Below are 14,157 nucleotides of genomic sequence, written 5' to 3'. Positions count from 1 at the left end.
AGGATCGAACCCACACTGCCGAGGCTGGATAGCTTCACAGCATGGCACTCAACCCGCTGTGGCACTGGGGAGCCCCCATGGATCTTTTTTCAAAAAAAAATTTTTTTTTTAAGATTTATTTATTTATACAAGCACTGAGTACAGTCAGAAGCACGGAAGGGTGAGGGAATTCACCAGAGCCAGAGCGGGGAACAGAACAGGCAGACTGATGAAATACACTGCTGAGGGGAGCAGTGGGCACGGCAGGAGAGGTCTGTGAGCCATGGGGGACCCTCACCGGAGGCCAGGGATCGAACCGGTGCTGCAGAGGCTGCGGGCAGCTTCACAGCCCAGTGCTCAACTGCTGCACCACCACGGGGAGGCCTCTAAAATTTTTTGAAGTAGAATAGACTCCCCTTATCCGTGGAGGATATACTCCTATACCCCCAGTTGATGCCTGAAACCATGAATAGTACCAAATGCTAAGCATTCTATTTATTTCCTTATAAATACATAACTATAATAAAGTTTGATTTACAAATTAAAGACTATAAGCTATTAGTGATAGCTAATAAAAATAGAACTATTATAGCAATACAATATCATAAAAGTTATGTGAGTGTGCTATCTCTCTTATGAATTTGGTCATAACTTAGTCACGACTAATTTTGTGTGCTCAAAATGGTATATAACTATTACTTCATAATTTTTGATGAGTTAATGAATGAATGACATATGGTGTCATTGGTATGATACGATGACATATGGTATGATATCAAAAATACTTGTTAGACTCAGCTAAGTAGAGTGAGCAAGGGTCCTAACACTATCCTCTATAATTCCACCCAAACCTATACTTATCAGTATATCATCTCTCTAATTTCTTTTCTCTTCTGGGTCTCTTACTTCTGTCATGAGATATGAGTAATCTCATATCTCTCTGTATAAAAGCAGAAGTAATGAAATGTTCCTGCTGCCCATATTCACCATGTCAACTTTGTGAGCTCCCATTCACTGTTCAGTTGGCAGTAATTTGATTCTTCATGCTACTTTTCCATTGAAATCACCCAGGCAAAGATCACTAGTGACATCCTACTTGTCAAATACATGGTTACATAAATTCTTATTTTTAACTGCTTTTTATATGAATTAATTGAATCCCCTTAAAACTCTCTCTTCCTGGGCATTCACAGATGCCTCAGCTGAAGAGGCTTTGAGATCAAGTACAAAAGATAACAGTTTACTTTGAGCTTGACTATGAGCAATTCTTAGTTCCCTTCATTGTCACCCCTTCAGTCAATCATTATTTAAATCCTCATGGCCCTTGGGACTGCCCATTTTATTTCAAGGCACTTCTTGCTCTTTGTTTCCAGAGTGATAGCATCTGGTCTTGTGGTGATACTGGTGACATCCAATTAATATCTAATCCTCCTTAATTTTAGATGCTTTAATTTCTGTGATTGTCCATCTGTCTCTTAATTTTGATTCACTAGAGGCAGAACTTGAGATTGAGACTCTTATACAGAGATTTATTGAGGGAGTAATGAAAATAAGGATTAGGGACCATGAATCTAAATTGCTATCAAATATTCAGGTTGAAAGAAAGCAGAAGTGTGCCCTCCCATCAGTGTTCGATGGACTGACTTTGAAATACAAAAATTCTCTATCCTTCATTTTTAGTGTAGAGTACTTTTTGTCTTGAGTTTCTAAATATTTCAAAATAAATTTTTTTGTTAACACCTCTGTGGTAAGATAACATTTTAGAAATAGAAACAAGGATTCTGTTCTCGGTATTTCCTTTTACCCCTGGCTCTTTCTTTAATGCATCAGAGCAATGCATGGCACCACTTTAGAGGATGAATGACAAAACAGATGACAAATATACTCAATTTCCAATAGCCTAAATGTTTGATAAACAACTCAGACCATAAAAAGTAGATTCAAGAAAATATCTGATGTCAAAATAAATCTTCCATGTCCCAAGACTAGATCAAAAAGCCCATAGTTGGAGAAGAATAGGGAAGCTGGGGTAGAAGGAAATCAAAGAGAGCTTAGATATTGATTGGACTTTGAGAAAGGGCCTAATAACTGCTCTGACAGAAACTCAGGTCTTGAAAATATGAGATTATTCCCAAGTGAAATTATCTACAGGAGAAAGGGCTGTTTGAAGAGTACAGGCATCCGGCCCTCAATAGTGAAATCATATGTTCTGTGCCCCTGGCAGAAAGAAGCTCCATATACCTACAGAGGGGCCCTGGAGGGATATAGAGAGAGCTTCAACTGAAGAGGCTTTCAGATCAAGAACAAAGGAGACAGTTGTAATTCAGTAGAGGGGAAGGCATGAGAGAATGGTGGAAGTCTCAGAGGATGCTGGGACAAACAAAATGGAGATAGACACCCCATGATGCCTAAGTACAAGCAGAACCTCAGTGGAAAGTCTTTCCCTGAGCTGACTATGATTAAGATTTGACCATTCACTGGCATGGGAGCTCATAATACAATTTAAAAGTGTTTTTTTAATAACATTGAAAAGTCTACTGCTTACTTATGTGAGGTTACAGACTGAGATAAGAACTAAAAATTCATCTTACCTGGAAATAGTTTGGACCAATCCAAACTATACTGCACTGTATTTTTCTCACTGTATTTTTCTCATGTGTTAGCAAGAACATTGCATCTCGAAAGGAGATGAGAGTATGAGTCCAAGTATATGGGTAGTTTAGTTGTGTGTTTGTGAGAAGTGTAGGTGATATTTGTGTGTATGAGGGCTAGTGTGACATATGACAATGTATCATGTTAAGTGAGTATGAATGTGTGTGTGTGAGAAAGAGAGGTGTATGCATGTAATGTCTGTGTGTGAGTATAAATATGTTGGGGCTATGTCTTGAGCTAGAACTTTTAGAAGAACTTATTCGGGGAGAGAGGTTCTAAGTCCCCCTAAAATTATCATTTCATAATAAATATTTGTTCTTTCACCCTCAAAACTAATTGGGCATTAGTATTAGTGTTTAATATAAAAGTTACTTGTTCCGGTAGCTATTGCAATTCATCAATTTGAACTAAAAAACCAGAGTGCTTGAAATCTAGGAATATGCAAACATTTAGTAGTGTATTTAAATATTGTTATTGGAACGGCTCCGGGCGCCATTAGAGAAGAACAAAGACCCCGGGAGACGCGCACACAGCCCGGGCTGCCGGTAAGCCTGCGCGGGAAACGCGGCGCGCCTGGCGCGCTTGAAAAGCAAGTGCAGACCGGGATCGCGGCTGCCCAGGTCCCCGCGCCTGCGACCTAGGCTTGCGGGGAGACGACCTAGGCTTGCGGGGAGACGCACGGAGGTCCTCACTGAGGTGAAGGTCCCTCCCTGAGTAAGCAGGAACCAGGCGCCCAGGCACTGGAGCCTGGTGCAAAAGGCGCCATTCCCGCGCCACTGAACTGGGCTACAGCCCGCGTCCTGGACCTGAGGGCTTTGAACTGAGACCCGGGGCACGAAAATTCGGGGCGTGGGTTCTCCACGACGGTGGGGCACAAGGCAGACACAGCACCCCAAAGCTGTTGAGGTGTACCCTACCATTCCCGCTCTGTTCTCTGTCCCACGGGGTGGGGGGAGGCGAAAAACAGCCCCCCAAGGACAATAGGAGAGATCTCTGGCGCCACCTAGCGACCAGGAAAAAAAAAAGTCACTAACACCCTATAAAACAGGACATTTCTTAAGTCTGCTTGAAAAGGGCAGAAGGTTTCTGGAGGACCCAGTGGCCAGCCGGGAAGTTATTCCACGCCAGGCCCCTTCCGACCAGCAGTCTGAGCCCACAGAGGGAGCAGGCACCCACGTCCGGGGCAGACCGGGTGCGCAGAAGAGTGTGCCTGAAACCGGAGGCGCAGGGACTGCATCCCGCTTCGCCATTTGAGAACAGGGACATTTCTTCAGTAAAAACTGCCTAAAACCAGCAGAAAGCTCCCCCAGAAGACAGAGATGGCTCCTGGAAGAGCCAGAGGGGAGCGGAGAAGTTCACCCAAGATGTCAGTCAGTCCGAGCAACACAGTGTCCCAACGCATACGACAAATTAGAAAACAGACAGTAGGGAGTAGAAGAACCACACGCAACCTAAAAACTCCTCAGGAAAGAAGCACACCACAAAAAGAAAACACTCCCCAGATTGCAACGACAGCAACTTGGAAGAACTTCTGAGCCTTCCAGAAAGAGAATTTAAAATTGCCATGATTAAAAAAGTGATAGATCAGAAGAAGGAAATTGAGTCCCTAAAGAGGGAAGTAAGAGAAATGCAGGAGATCAAAGAATTAATGGAGGAACTAAAGAACTCTGGGAAAAGCAATGAAAGCAGAATAGATGAAATGGAAGAACGAATAAGTAATCTTGAAGACACAGAAATAAAAAGAACCAAAACAGAAAAGGAAAGAGAAGTACGAAGGAAAAAGAATGAAGAAAGACTTCGGGAACTATCTGACTCCATGAGGAAAGGAAATATAAGAGTTATAGGAATTCCAGAAGGAGAGGAGAGAGATGTAGGAACAGAGAAAATATTCATGGATATAATTGAAGAGAACTTCCCAAATGAGAAGAAGGAGCTGAAAATTGATATACAAGAAGCAAGAAGAACACCAAACTTCCACGACGAAAGGAAAAACACAGCAAGACACATAATAGTAAAGCTCCCAAGAATCCAGGACAAGGAAAAAATAATGAAGCTGACAAGAGGGAAGAAACAGATAACATTCAAAGGAAAACCAATCAGGCTGACATCAGACTTCTCTGAAGAAACACTACGGGCAAGGAGAGAGTGGAGGGACATAGTCAACAGACTCCAAGAAAACAGATGCCAACCAAGAATACTCTATCCCGCAAAGCTCTCTTTCCTCCATGAAGAAAGAATATGGACCTTCCCAGACAAAGAGAAACTCCGGAATTTCATTGCGACTAAACCCCCACTCCAAAAAATACTACAAGGAATCCTAAAGCCAGAACCTCAGAGGGACGAATAACAACGAAAGAAGACTAAAAAAAAAAAAAGTTATTAAAAGAATAAATAAATAAAATCAAAGGAAAGACAAACATAATGGCAAATACAGATGCTAACATATCAATATTAACTCTAAATGTAAATGGACTAAACTCTTCAATAAAAAGACACAGAGTGGCAGCCTGGATTAAGAAACAAAACCCAACCTTTTGCTGTCTCCAGGAAACACATTTAGCTACAAAAGATAAAAATAGGCTCAAAGTCAAAGGATGGAAAACAATCCTACAAGCAAATGGGCCAAAAAAGAAAGCAGGAACAGCTATACTTATATCAGATAAAACAGACTTCAAACTCAAAAAAATAAAAAGAGACCCCAATGGTCACTACATTATGATTAAGGGGACAATACTTCAAGAAGAAATAACACTCATTAACATATACTCACCAAACGAAAGAGCACCAAAATATATCAGACAACTGTTGTCCTCTCTGAAAACAGACATCAGAGAAAACACATATGTAGTGGGAGACTTCAACACACCACTATCAACAATGGATAGATCAACAAGACAAAAAATAAGTAAAGAAACTAAAGCTCTAAATAAGGACCTAGAGCATTTGGGCTTAACAGACATCTATAGAACACTAAACCCAAAAAAAACGGAGTACACATTTTTCTCAAGCGCACACGGATCATTCTCCAGGATTGATCACATACTGGGGCACAAGACAAACATCAACAGATACACCAAGATTGAAATCATACCAACCATCTTTTCTGACCACGAAGGCATCAAACTAGAAATAAATCATAAAAAGAAGGCAAGGAACTATCCTACCTCATGGAGATTAAAAGCCACACTACTGGAAGACCACTGGACTAACGAAGAGATCAAAGAAGAAATTAAAAAATTCTTTGAATTGAATGACAAGGAGGACACCAATATCCTAAATGTATGGGATGCAGCAAAAGCAGTAATAAGAGGAAAATATATAGCAATAGAAGCTCACATCAAAAAACAAGAAAGAACTCAAAGAAACAACCTAATCTCGAAGCTCAAAGATCTAGAAAAAGAACAACAAAAAACCCCAGAACCAGTAGAAGAAAAGAAATAATAAAAACCAAAGCAGAAATAAATGAAATTGAAACTAAAAAAACAATCCAAAAGATCAATGAAACCAAGAGCTGGTTCTTTGAAAAAATAAATAAAATAGACAAACCCCTAGCCAGGCTCACAAAGGAAAAAAGGGAGAAAGCACAAATACACAGAATCATAAATGAAAGAGGAGAAATCACAACGGACACAGCAGAAATCAAAAGAATAATCAGTAACTACTATGAACAGTTATATGGAAACAAGTTCAACAATCTAGAGGAGATGGACAAATTCCTACAACTCTACAATCACCCAAAGCTAGATAAAGAAGAAATAGAACACCTAAACAGACCAATTACAAGCAGCGAAATTGAAATGGTAATTAAAAACCTCCCCAAAAACAAAAGCCCAGGACCTGATGGATTTACAAATGAATTCTACCAAACATTCAGAGACGAATTAGTGCCTATCCTTCACAAACTCTTCCAAAAAATTGAGAAGGAAGGGACAATACCAAACACGTTCTATGAAGCCAATATTACACTAATACCAAAACCGAATAAGGACAACACAAAAAGGAAAACTATAGGCCAATCTCCCTAATGAACACTGATGCAAAAATCCTCAATAAAATTTTAGCTATCAGAATCCAACAATGTATCCATAAGATAATTCACCACGACCAAGTTGGATTCATTCCAGGGGCACAAGGATGGTTTAACATCCGAAAATCAATCAACGTTATCCAACACATCAACAAAAAGAAATATAAAAACCATATGATAATATCAATAGATGCTGAGAAAGCTTTCGACAAAGTACAACACCCATTCATGATAAAAGCCCTTGAAATTCTTGGGATACAAGGAACATACCTCAACATCATAAAGGCCATCTATGACAAGCCAACAGCCAGTATCATTCTCAATGGTGAAAAGCTGAAAGCAATTCCATTAAGATCTGGAACAAGACAAGGATGTCCACTCTCACCACTGCTTTTCAATATAATACTGGAAGTCCTAGCCAGAGCAATAAGACAAGAGAAAGACATCCAAGGAATCCAAATAGGAAAAGAAGAAGTCAAACTATCACTATTTGCAGATGATATGATAATATACATAGAGAACCCCAAAATCTCCACAGAAAAACTAATTCAACTCATCAATCAATTCAGTAAAGTGGCAGGATACAAAATCAACACGCAAAAGTCAGTAGCCTTCCTATACACAAACAATAAATCTGAAGAAGAAGAAATCAAAAAAACCACCCCTTTTATTATCGAAACAAAAAAAATCAAATATTTGGGAATAAATCTAACAAAAGAGGTAAAGGACCTATACAAAGAAAACTATAAAACACTGTTAAAAGAAATAGAAGAAGACACAAAGAAATGGAAAGACATCCCCTGCTCATGGATTGGAAGAATAAACATTATTAAAATGGCCATCCTACCAAAAGCAATATACAGATTCAATGCTATTCCAATCAAAATCTCAATGGCATTCTTCAAAGAAATAGAACAATTATTGATGAAATTCATATGGAATCACCAAAAACCCCGAATAGCCAAAGCTCTACTGAAAAAAAAGAAGGAAATGGAGGCATCACACTCCCAGACTTCAAACTATACTACAAAGCCATAATCATCAAAACTGCATGGTATTGGAACAAGAACAGACATACAGACCAATGGAATCGAATAGAAAATCCAGAAATAAACCCACAGATCTATGGTCAACTAATCTTTGACAAAGGAGCAAAGACTATGCATTGGAGCAAAGAAAGTTTGTTCAATAAATGGTGCTGGGAAAACTGGGTCGCTACATGCAAAAGAATGAAGCTTGACCACTACCTCACACCATACACAAAAATCAACTCAAAATGGATTAAAGAACTAGACATAAGACCTGAAACCATAAAATACATAGAAGGAAATATAGGCGAAACACTACGGGATTTGCACATCAAAGACATCTTTACAGACACATCACCCAAAGCAGTGATAGTGAAGAGAAAGATAAACAGCTGGGACTACATCAAATTAAAGAGCTTCTGCACAGCAAAAGAGACAATAACAAAAACAAAGAGAAACCCACCAACTGGGAGAACATTTTTGCACCCAACACTAATGATAAAGGACTGATCACAAAAATCTGCAAAGAGCTGATGAGACTCAGCAACAACAAAGAAAATAATCCAGTCAAAAAATGGGCAGAAGAGCTAAAAAGAAACTTCTCTGAAGAGGAAATGCAAATGGCCAACAGACATATGAAAAAATGTTCAACATCACTTGTAATCAGGGAAATGCAAATCAAAACTACCATGAGATACCATCTCACACCAGTGAGAATGGCACATATTAAAAAAACTAGCAACAACAAATGTTGGCGAGGATGTGGAGAAAAGGAACTCTTGTGCACTGTTGGTGGGAGTGCAAACTGGTCCAACCACTATGGAGAGCTGTGTGGAGATTTCTGGACCTACTAAACATAGAGCTTCCATATGATCCAGCAATTCCACTCCTAGGTATTTACCCAAAGGACACAGAAACATCAATTCCAAAGAGCACCTGCACTCCTATGTTTATAGCAGCACTGTTTACAATAGCTAAGCTTTGGAAACAACCCAAATGCCCAAAAATAGATGACTGGATCAAGAAGATGTGGTACATATATACCATGGAATATTACTCAGCATTCAAAAAAAAAAAAAAAAAAAAAAAGATAAACACATGCAATTTGCAGCAACATGGATGGCACTGGAAGGGATCATGCTCAGCGAAATAAGCCAAAAAGAAAAAGAAAAATACCGGATGGTCTCACTCATAGCAGGAATCTAGAAAACTTAAATAAGGGACCAGGAAAATGAATATAAGAAAGTGAAAATCAAAATCAACAAAAAAACTATGAACCAGAGACACTTTTTGGGGGGTGGGGGCCTGAGGGGAAGGATTGGGGTCAGAATGGGGCGTTTGCAATTGTATGGGGGAATATAAAAATAAAATTTAATAAAAAAAAAAATAAATAAATAAAAAAAAAAAAAAATAAATATTGTTATTGGCAGTTCATTTTCCCATGGCAATCAAGGGCATGTTCAGAAGGACTCAAACCACTGCAAACGAACCCATAAATGAAGCTCAGTCACCATCTTACCAAAGACAAAATATAGTGTGAAGGCTGGCACACTTGGGCAATTGCTGTCTCTTTCATGGAATTGGAAGGTATAGGTGTCTTTCTATTGCCACAGATCAATTTAAGACTTTCTGTGACATTGAAACAGGCTATATCTGCTTTGAATGGTGACAATTGTGACATTCTATTCTCCCTCGGTAAGAATCCTCCTCTTTCTTCACTCATAAATTTACAGAAGCATTGGAGGTAGCATTTAAGTTTGTTGAGTTTAATCTATAACTTCTGAATGCATATTTCTATGTAAGGGCCCAGTCATTTAGATGGAAAAGAACTTATCTGGAAATAGAAAACTAGGCTTAATCACACACACACACACACACACACACACACACACACACATTATGTGAGCTGAGGCAAAGTCATTTAATTTTCAATGACTTAATTTTCTCATCTGGAAAATAAATAAATTGTATGAGATGATTCCTTAGTTTCCTCCCAGCTTTAATATTATACAATCAAGCACTTGATGTGAGGAGAATAGAGGCAAGAGGCACATACATCTTCCCAGCCAATCTGCTTCCCTACACATTCTTTCTGTTGTCACTGCCTTCTCCCAGTTTGTTCAAATCCCATGGTGATACTATAATAAAGAGAAATAATCACTTCCCAAGACATCAGAAAATTGGGGCTTTAGATCGTCTTGTTTTTGTTCCCATCTTTTGAAAACACATTATTAAAAAGTCAAATTGTTTTAAAAATCTAAATATTGTGCTGAGTTCCCAGACTCATCTTGTGTGCCACACACATTTGAAATAGAATGCTCTATGTGGTATTCAACAATGTGTATTAACATTTGGTTTCAAACCTCAGGGGAAAAAAGAAATGAATCTAAGAAATTTCTGTGCAACTTAGTGCTGCTGCTTGTCCAGATAGATGGTTGTCTTTCCTTTTCTAAAGAGTCTCTGGAGAAAGAGATCTTACAGTTTCTTTTAATTCTTGCCAGTCTGTGCTCCATGTTCTTTAAGAAAGAATGGAGAGTTCTCTACACTGGCTTCAATGACAGCTGAAACCTGCTACATTCCCTGCTCTTGGTCTTTAATCTACAAGGGGATCCTTGGGAATGCATTTCCTGTCTGCTCCCTGTCATGTCATTATCATAACTATATTCATATATAGTTCTAAAGCCTGACAGTGAATAAAAATCTGAATCCTCCCTCTCTTTTATAAGTTTCCTTCTTCCAATTCAGAACCTATATACACAGACATCCCTTTTTTTTTTTAATTTTATAGAGGCATGTTTATTTATTTTATTTATTTGTTTGTTTTGTTTTTGTTTATACATGCACTGGGTACAGTCAGAAGCGCGGGAGGGTGAGAATTCACCAGAGCCAGAGCGGGGGGCAGAGCAGGCAGAAGGACCGAAGTACACTGCTGAGGGGAGTAGCGGGCCGCAGGAGAGGTCTGCGCGCCATGTGGGACCCTCCTCTGGTGGCTGGGGAGTAGCCGGGGATCGAACCGGTGTCGAGGCCGCAGAGGCTGCGGGCAGGTTCGCAACCCAGCGCCCAACCGCTGCGCCACCGGGGAGGCCCAGACATCCCATTTTTAATTCAGGGCAATGCCCTACAGAAAACATTCTTAAACTTTGTGTTACTTATCGGAAAACAGATGGAACACTCAAATTAGGTAACTTTACATTGGTCTAATAAAGGGAATATTACCAAGGAGGAATCAAAGTTTAGGAAAAACAGCAAGGTTCAGAGCAGTATTGCCAACTCTAGAATGGTGAAGCCAGGCCTACCTTTTCACCTGAAGGAGAACAGTGCTGGGAGCACTTAACCAGGGAAGGAATCAAAGAAATAAATAACTCACTCTCCTCCCAGCCAGTAGATCTTTCTGGTGCTGCCACTGCTTAAATGGGTTGAGAAAGGCGGTTTATATGGGCAGTTTATATGGGTCAGCCTGCTGGGTCATAGTGCAGGGTGGACAAGCGAGAAGAGCTGATACCGAGAGTCAAAGGGAAAGTGATAGATGTGTAGATTATACATGGTAGAAAAAGCATACACAAACTCACTTTTGTGAGAAGCTTCTGATTTTGAATTTTTCAGTACCCAAATTATATCAGCTATTCTGCCTTTTATGCCAGGAAGCAGTGTGTGTTTGCTACTCATTGCTTTAGTAGTAACCACAGATTTGGCAGTTTAAACAATATGCTTGTGTTACACAAGAGTCCCTGTGGGTCAGTTGTCCTAACAGAGCCTAGCTCTGTTGTTACAAGCCTGAAATAGCTGGCAGCTGCACTGAGAAAGGATCCACTGACTTCTCACTCAGTTCCTGGTAGATTTTATTTCTTTGAAACTGTAGGACAAAGAACTGTGACTTATCCTCAGTTCTTCACCGAAGTGGACCACATGGTCATTGTTTCATCAAGACTGAAAAGAGAGTAGGGTCCCAAAAATGAGTCTGCTAGCAAGATATATATTTTTTTGTATAATGTAATGTAATAACAGAAGTAATACCTCTTCAGCTTAGTCACATCTCTTTGCTAGAAGGAAATCACCAACCCCACCCACATTAAAGGTGGGGAAATTATACAAAGATATGAACACAGTGAGATGAGGACTACTGGGAGTCTCCCAGAGTCTGTCCACTGCACAATTTAAGATCAATTTATTTGATATTATATCATTTTTAGCATATATTCACATAGCTGGGTCAGAGGTTCTATACTAAGGTTCTATATTTCTGCTTTTCATATACCTCTATCAGGAATAGAGGACTAAGAAATGAGAGTACTTGGTAGTGAAATCAAGACAACAGGATGCCAAAGGGCAAGTTAAGTCCTTAGTAAGCCAAATAAATTCTCAAGATGAAGTTATAAGGAGGCTGGAAAGATATGGATAGTAGCTGATGTACTAATCAGTGGGGAAATAAGAATGCAACAGACACACAAAGGGAAACAAATGGGCCAGGAGGCAGAAGCTGAGCCTAGAGCTGCCTCATATCCTAAGTTGTCCAGTTCCAGGCTACATGCATCTTTCTAAGAAGCACTAAGTCCCACAAGTTAACCTGAATGTCTTTATTCTTTTACAAAACCAATTTCCACCAACCCTTTTCTCCCTGGGGTTGATTTTCTTTGTTCTCTCATTTATCAAAAATATCCTATCTATCTATTCAAATTGATTATATTCTTAGGTACCCTTAGGTCTTACCAATAGCACAGTTACTATGGTTCATTTTATACAAGGTTAACGAAAAAAGATTTGTTGCCACATTTATAGTTGTCTTTGGACTCACTCAAAAAAATCATGCAACAGGAACTGGAACTGATTGACAAATAGATGGTAATCTCATAACTTAGCAAAATGCTTTACTAAAAATCGTAATCCCTGAAAGCTGGTTTTGTCAATTTCTTAAAATCAGTATAGATTCCCGAAATCAGATTTAATTCAATGCAAACAGTAAAATTTAAAATATATGCATTCATCAATTTCTTTCCTATCTCTTTCATCTATCTTTAGGATTTTATCACAAAGTCATATTTGGAATATTATGAATGTTATTCTTATTTATTTATGTTATGTAATATTAAATATTTTATTATATATTGTACAGCCAACATGTCTTTCATATTAAAAGATAAAAATTATAAAATTACTTCAATATTATTTCAGACAATGCTCAAAATCACCTTATAATCAAAGGTTTTTGACTTCTGTTGAGAAAGTGAGCTTTTTCTTTTTTAAAAGATTTATTTATCCATGCATACAAAAACTGGGGCACAGGCCAGAGGTGCGGGGGGTGAGAGGATTCACCAGAGACAGAGTGGGGAGCAGAACAGGCAGATTGACCGAAGTACACTGCTGAGGGGAGCAGCAGGCGAGGCAGGAGAGGTCTGCTGCGCCATGTGGGTCACCTCCCTGGCCGGCCGGGGAATCAAACTTACGCTGCAGTGGCTGCAGACAGCCTCATAGGTTGCGTCTTAACCCCTTGCGCCACCAGGGAGGCCCCGAGATAGTGAGCCTTTATTCTCTCTGACTTTTAGTGAAAATAACTGTCACTGTATTATTTTTTGTTTTTTGTTTACCCATATTATATGCCAGAGCCATTTGTCTCTATATTTCTCCCGAGCTTAGTTCTGATTTTCAAGTTAATATATTTTGTTGAAGGGATAAGCTATGAGATAAGATAGCAACCATAAGAAATTTCATTTGGGCCTTCCCTGGTGGCACAGCGGTTGAGCGCTGGGCTGCGAAGCTGCCCGCAGCCTCTGCAGCGCCGGTTGGATCCTTGGCCACCGGCCAGGGTCCCACATGGAACCACAGACCTCTCCTGCCATGCCCATTGCTCCCCTCAGCAGTGTATTTCGTCAGTCTGCCTGTTCTGTTCCCTGCTCTGGCTCTGGTGAATTCTCTCACTCCCTGGCGCTTCTGACCGTATCCAGTGCTTATATAAATAAATAAATAAATAAATAAATATTTTTTTAAGAATTAAAAAAAAAATTAAAAATTTTAAAAAAATAAAAAAAATCAGTTCTTTCAATAGTAGGAATTTAAAAAATGTTCTCTTATTCTAAACAAACATAATGGTGCAGGTAATATAACAGTTTTGCTTCTAAAAGCTTAACTCCTATCCTTAGCCAAACAGGCAGGGAATGTAGCTCCTCTGCTGTGTCCAGGAACATGGTGGGATACCAGGCTGTGCTCTTTGAGTACATATAGGCCCCACAACAACCCATTTCTCAGACAGTTCTGAAGAAAACCCATTCTATACCATCCACCAGTCAAAAGAACCCATCCAGGCCATATCCTCTAGCTCCCAGACCTGGGAATAAGGAGAGAGAAAGAAAACGGGTTGCCCCACACTGGTTACTTTTGACTACTGAACATGAGCTAAATTTTCACTGACCTTACTTCAGCTTCAAAGAAAATCATATATTCTAGTTCTTGCTGACTACCTTTAGAAACATGGACCTA

Source organism: Talpa occidentalis, unplaced genomic scaffold, assembly GCF_014898055.3.
Source record: "Talpa occidentalis isolate TD23 unplaced genomic scaffold, MPIMG_talOcc4v2.1 talOcc4.14, whole genome shotgun sequence".
Taxonomy (NCBI): Eukaryota; Metazoa; Chordata; class Mammalia; order Eulipotyphla; family Talpidae; genus Talpa; species Talpa occidentalis.
Note: the sequence above shows the minus strand (reverse complement) of the source record.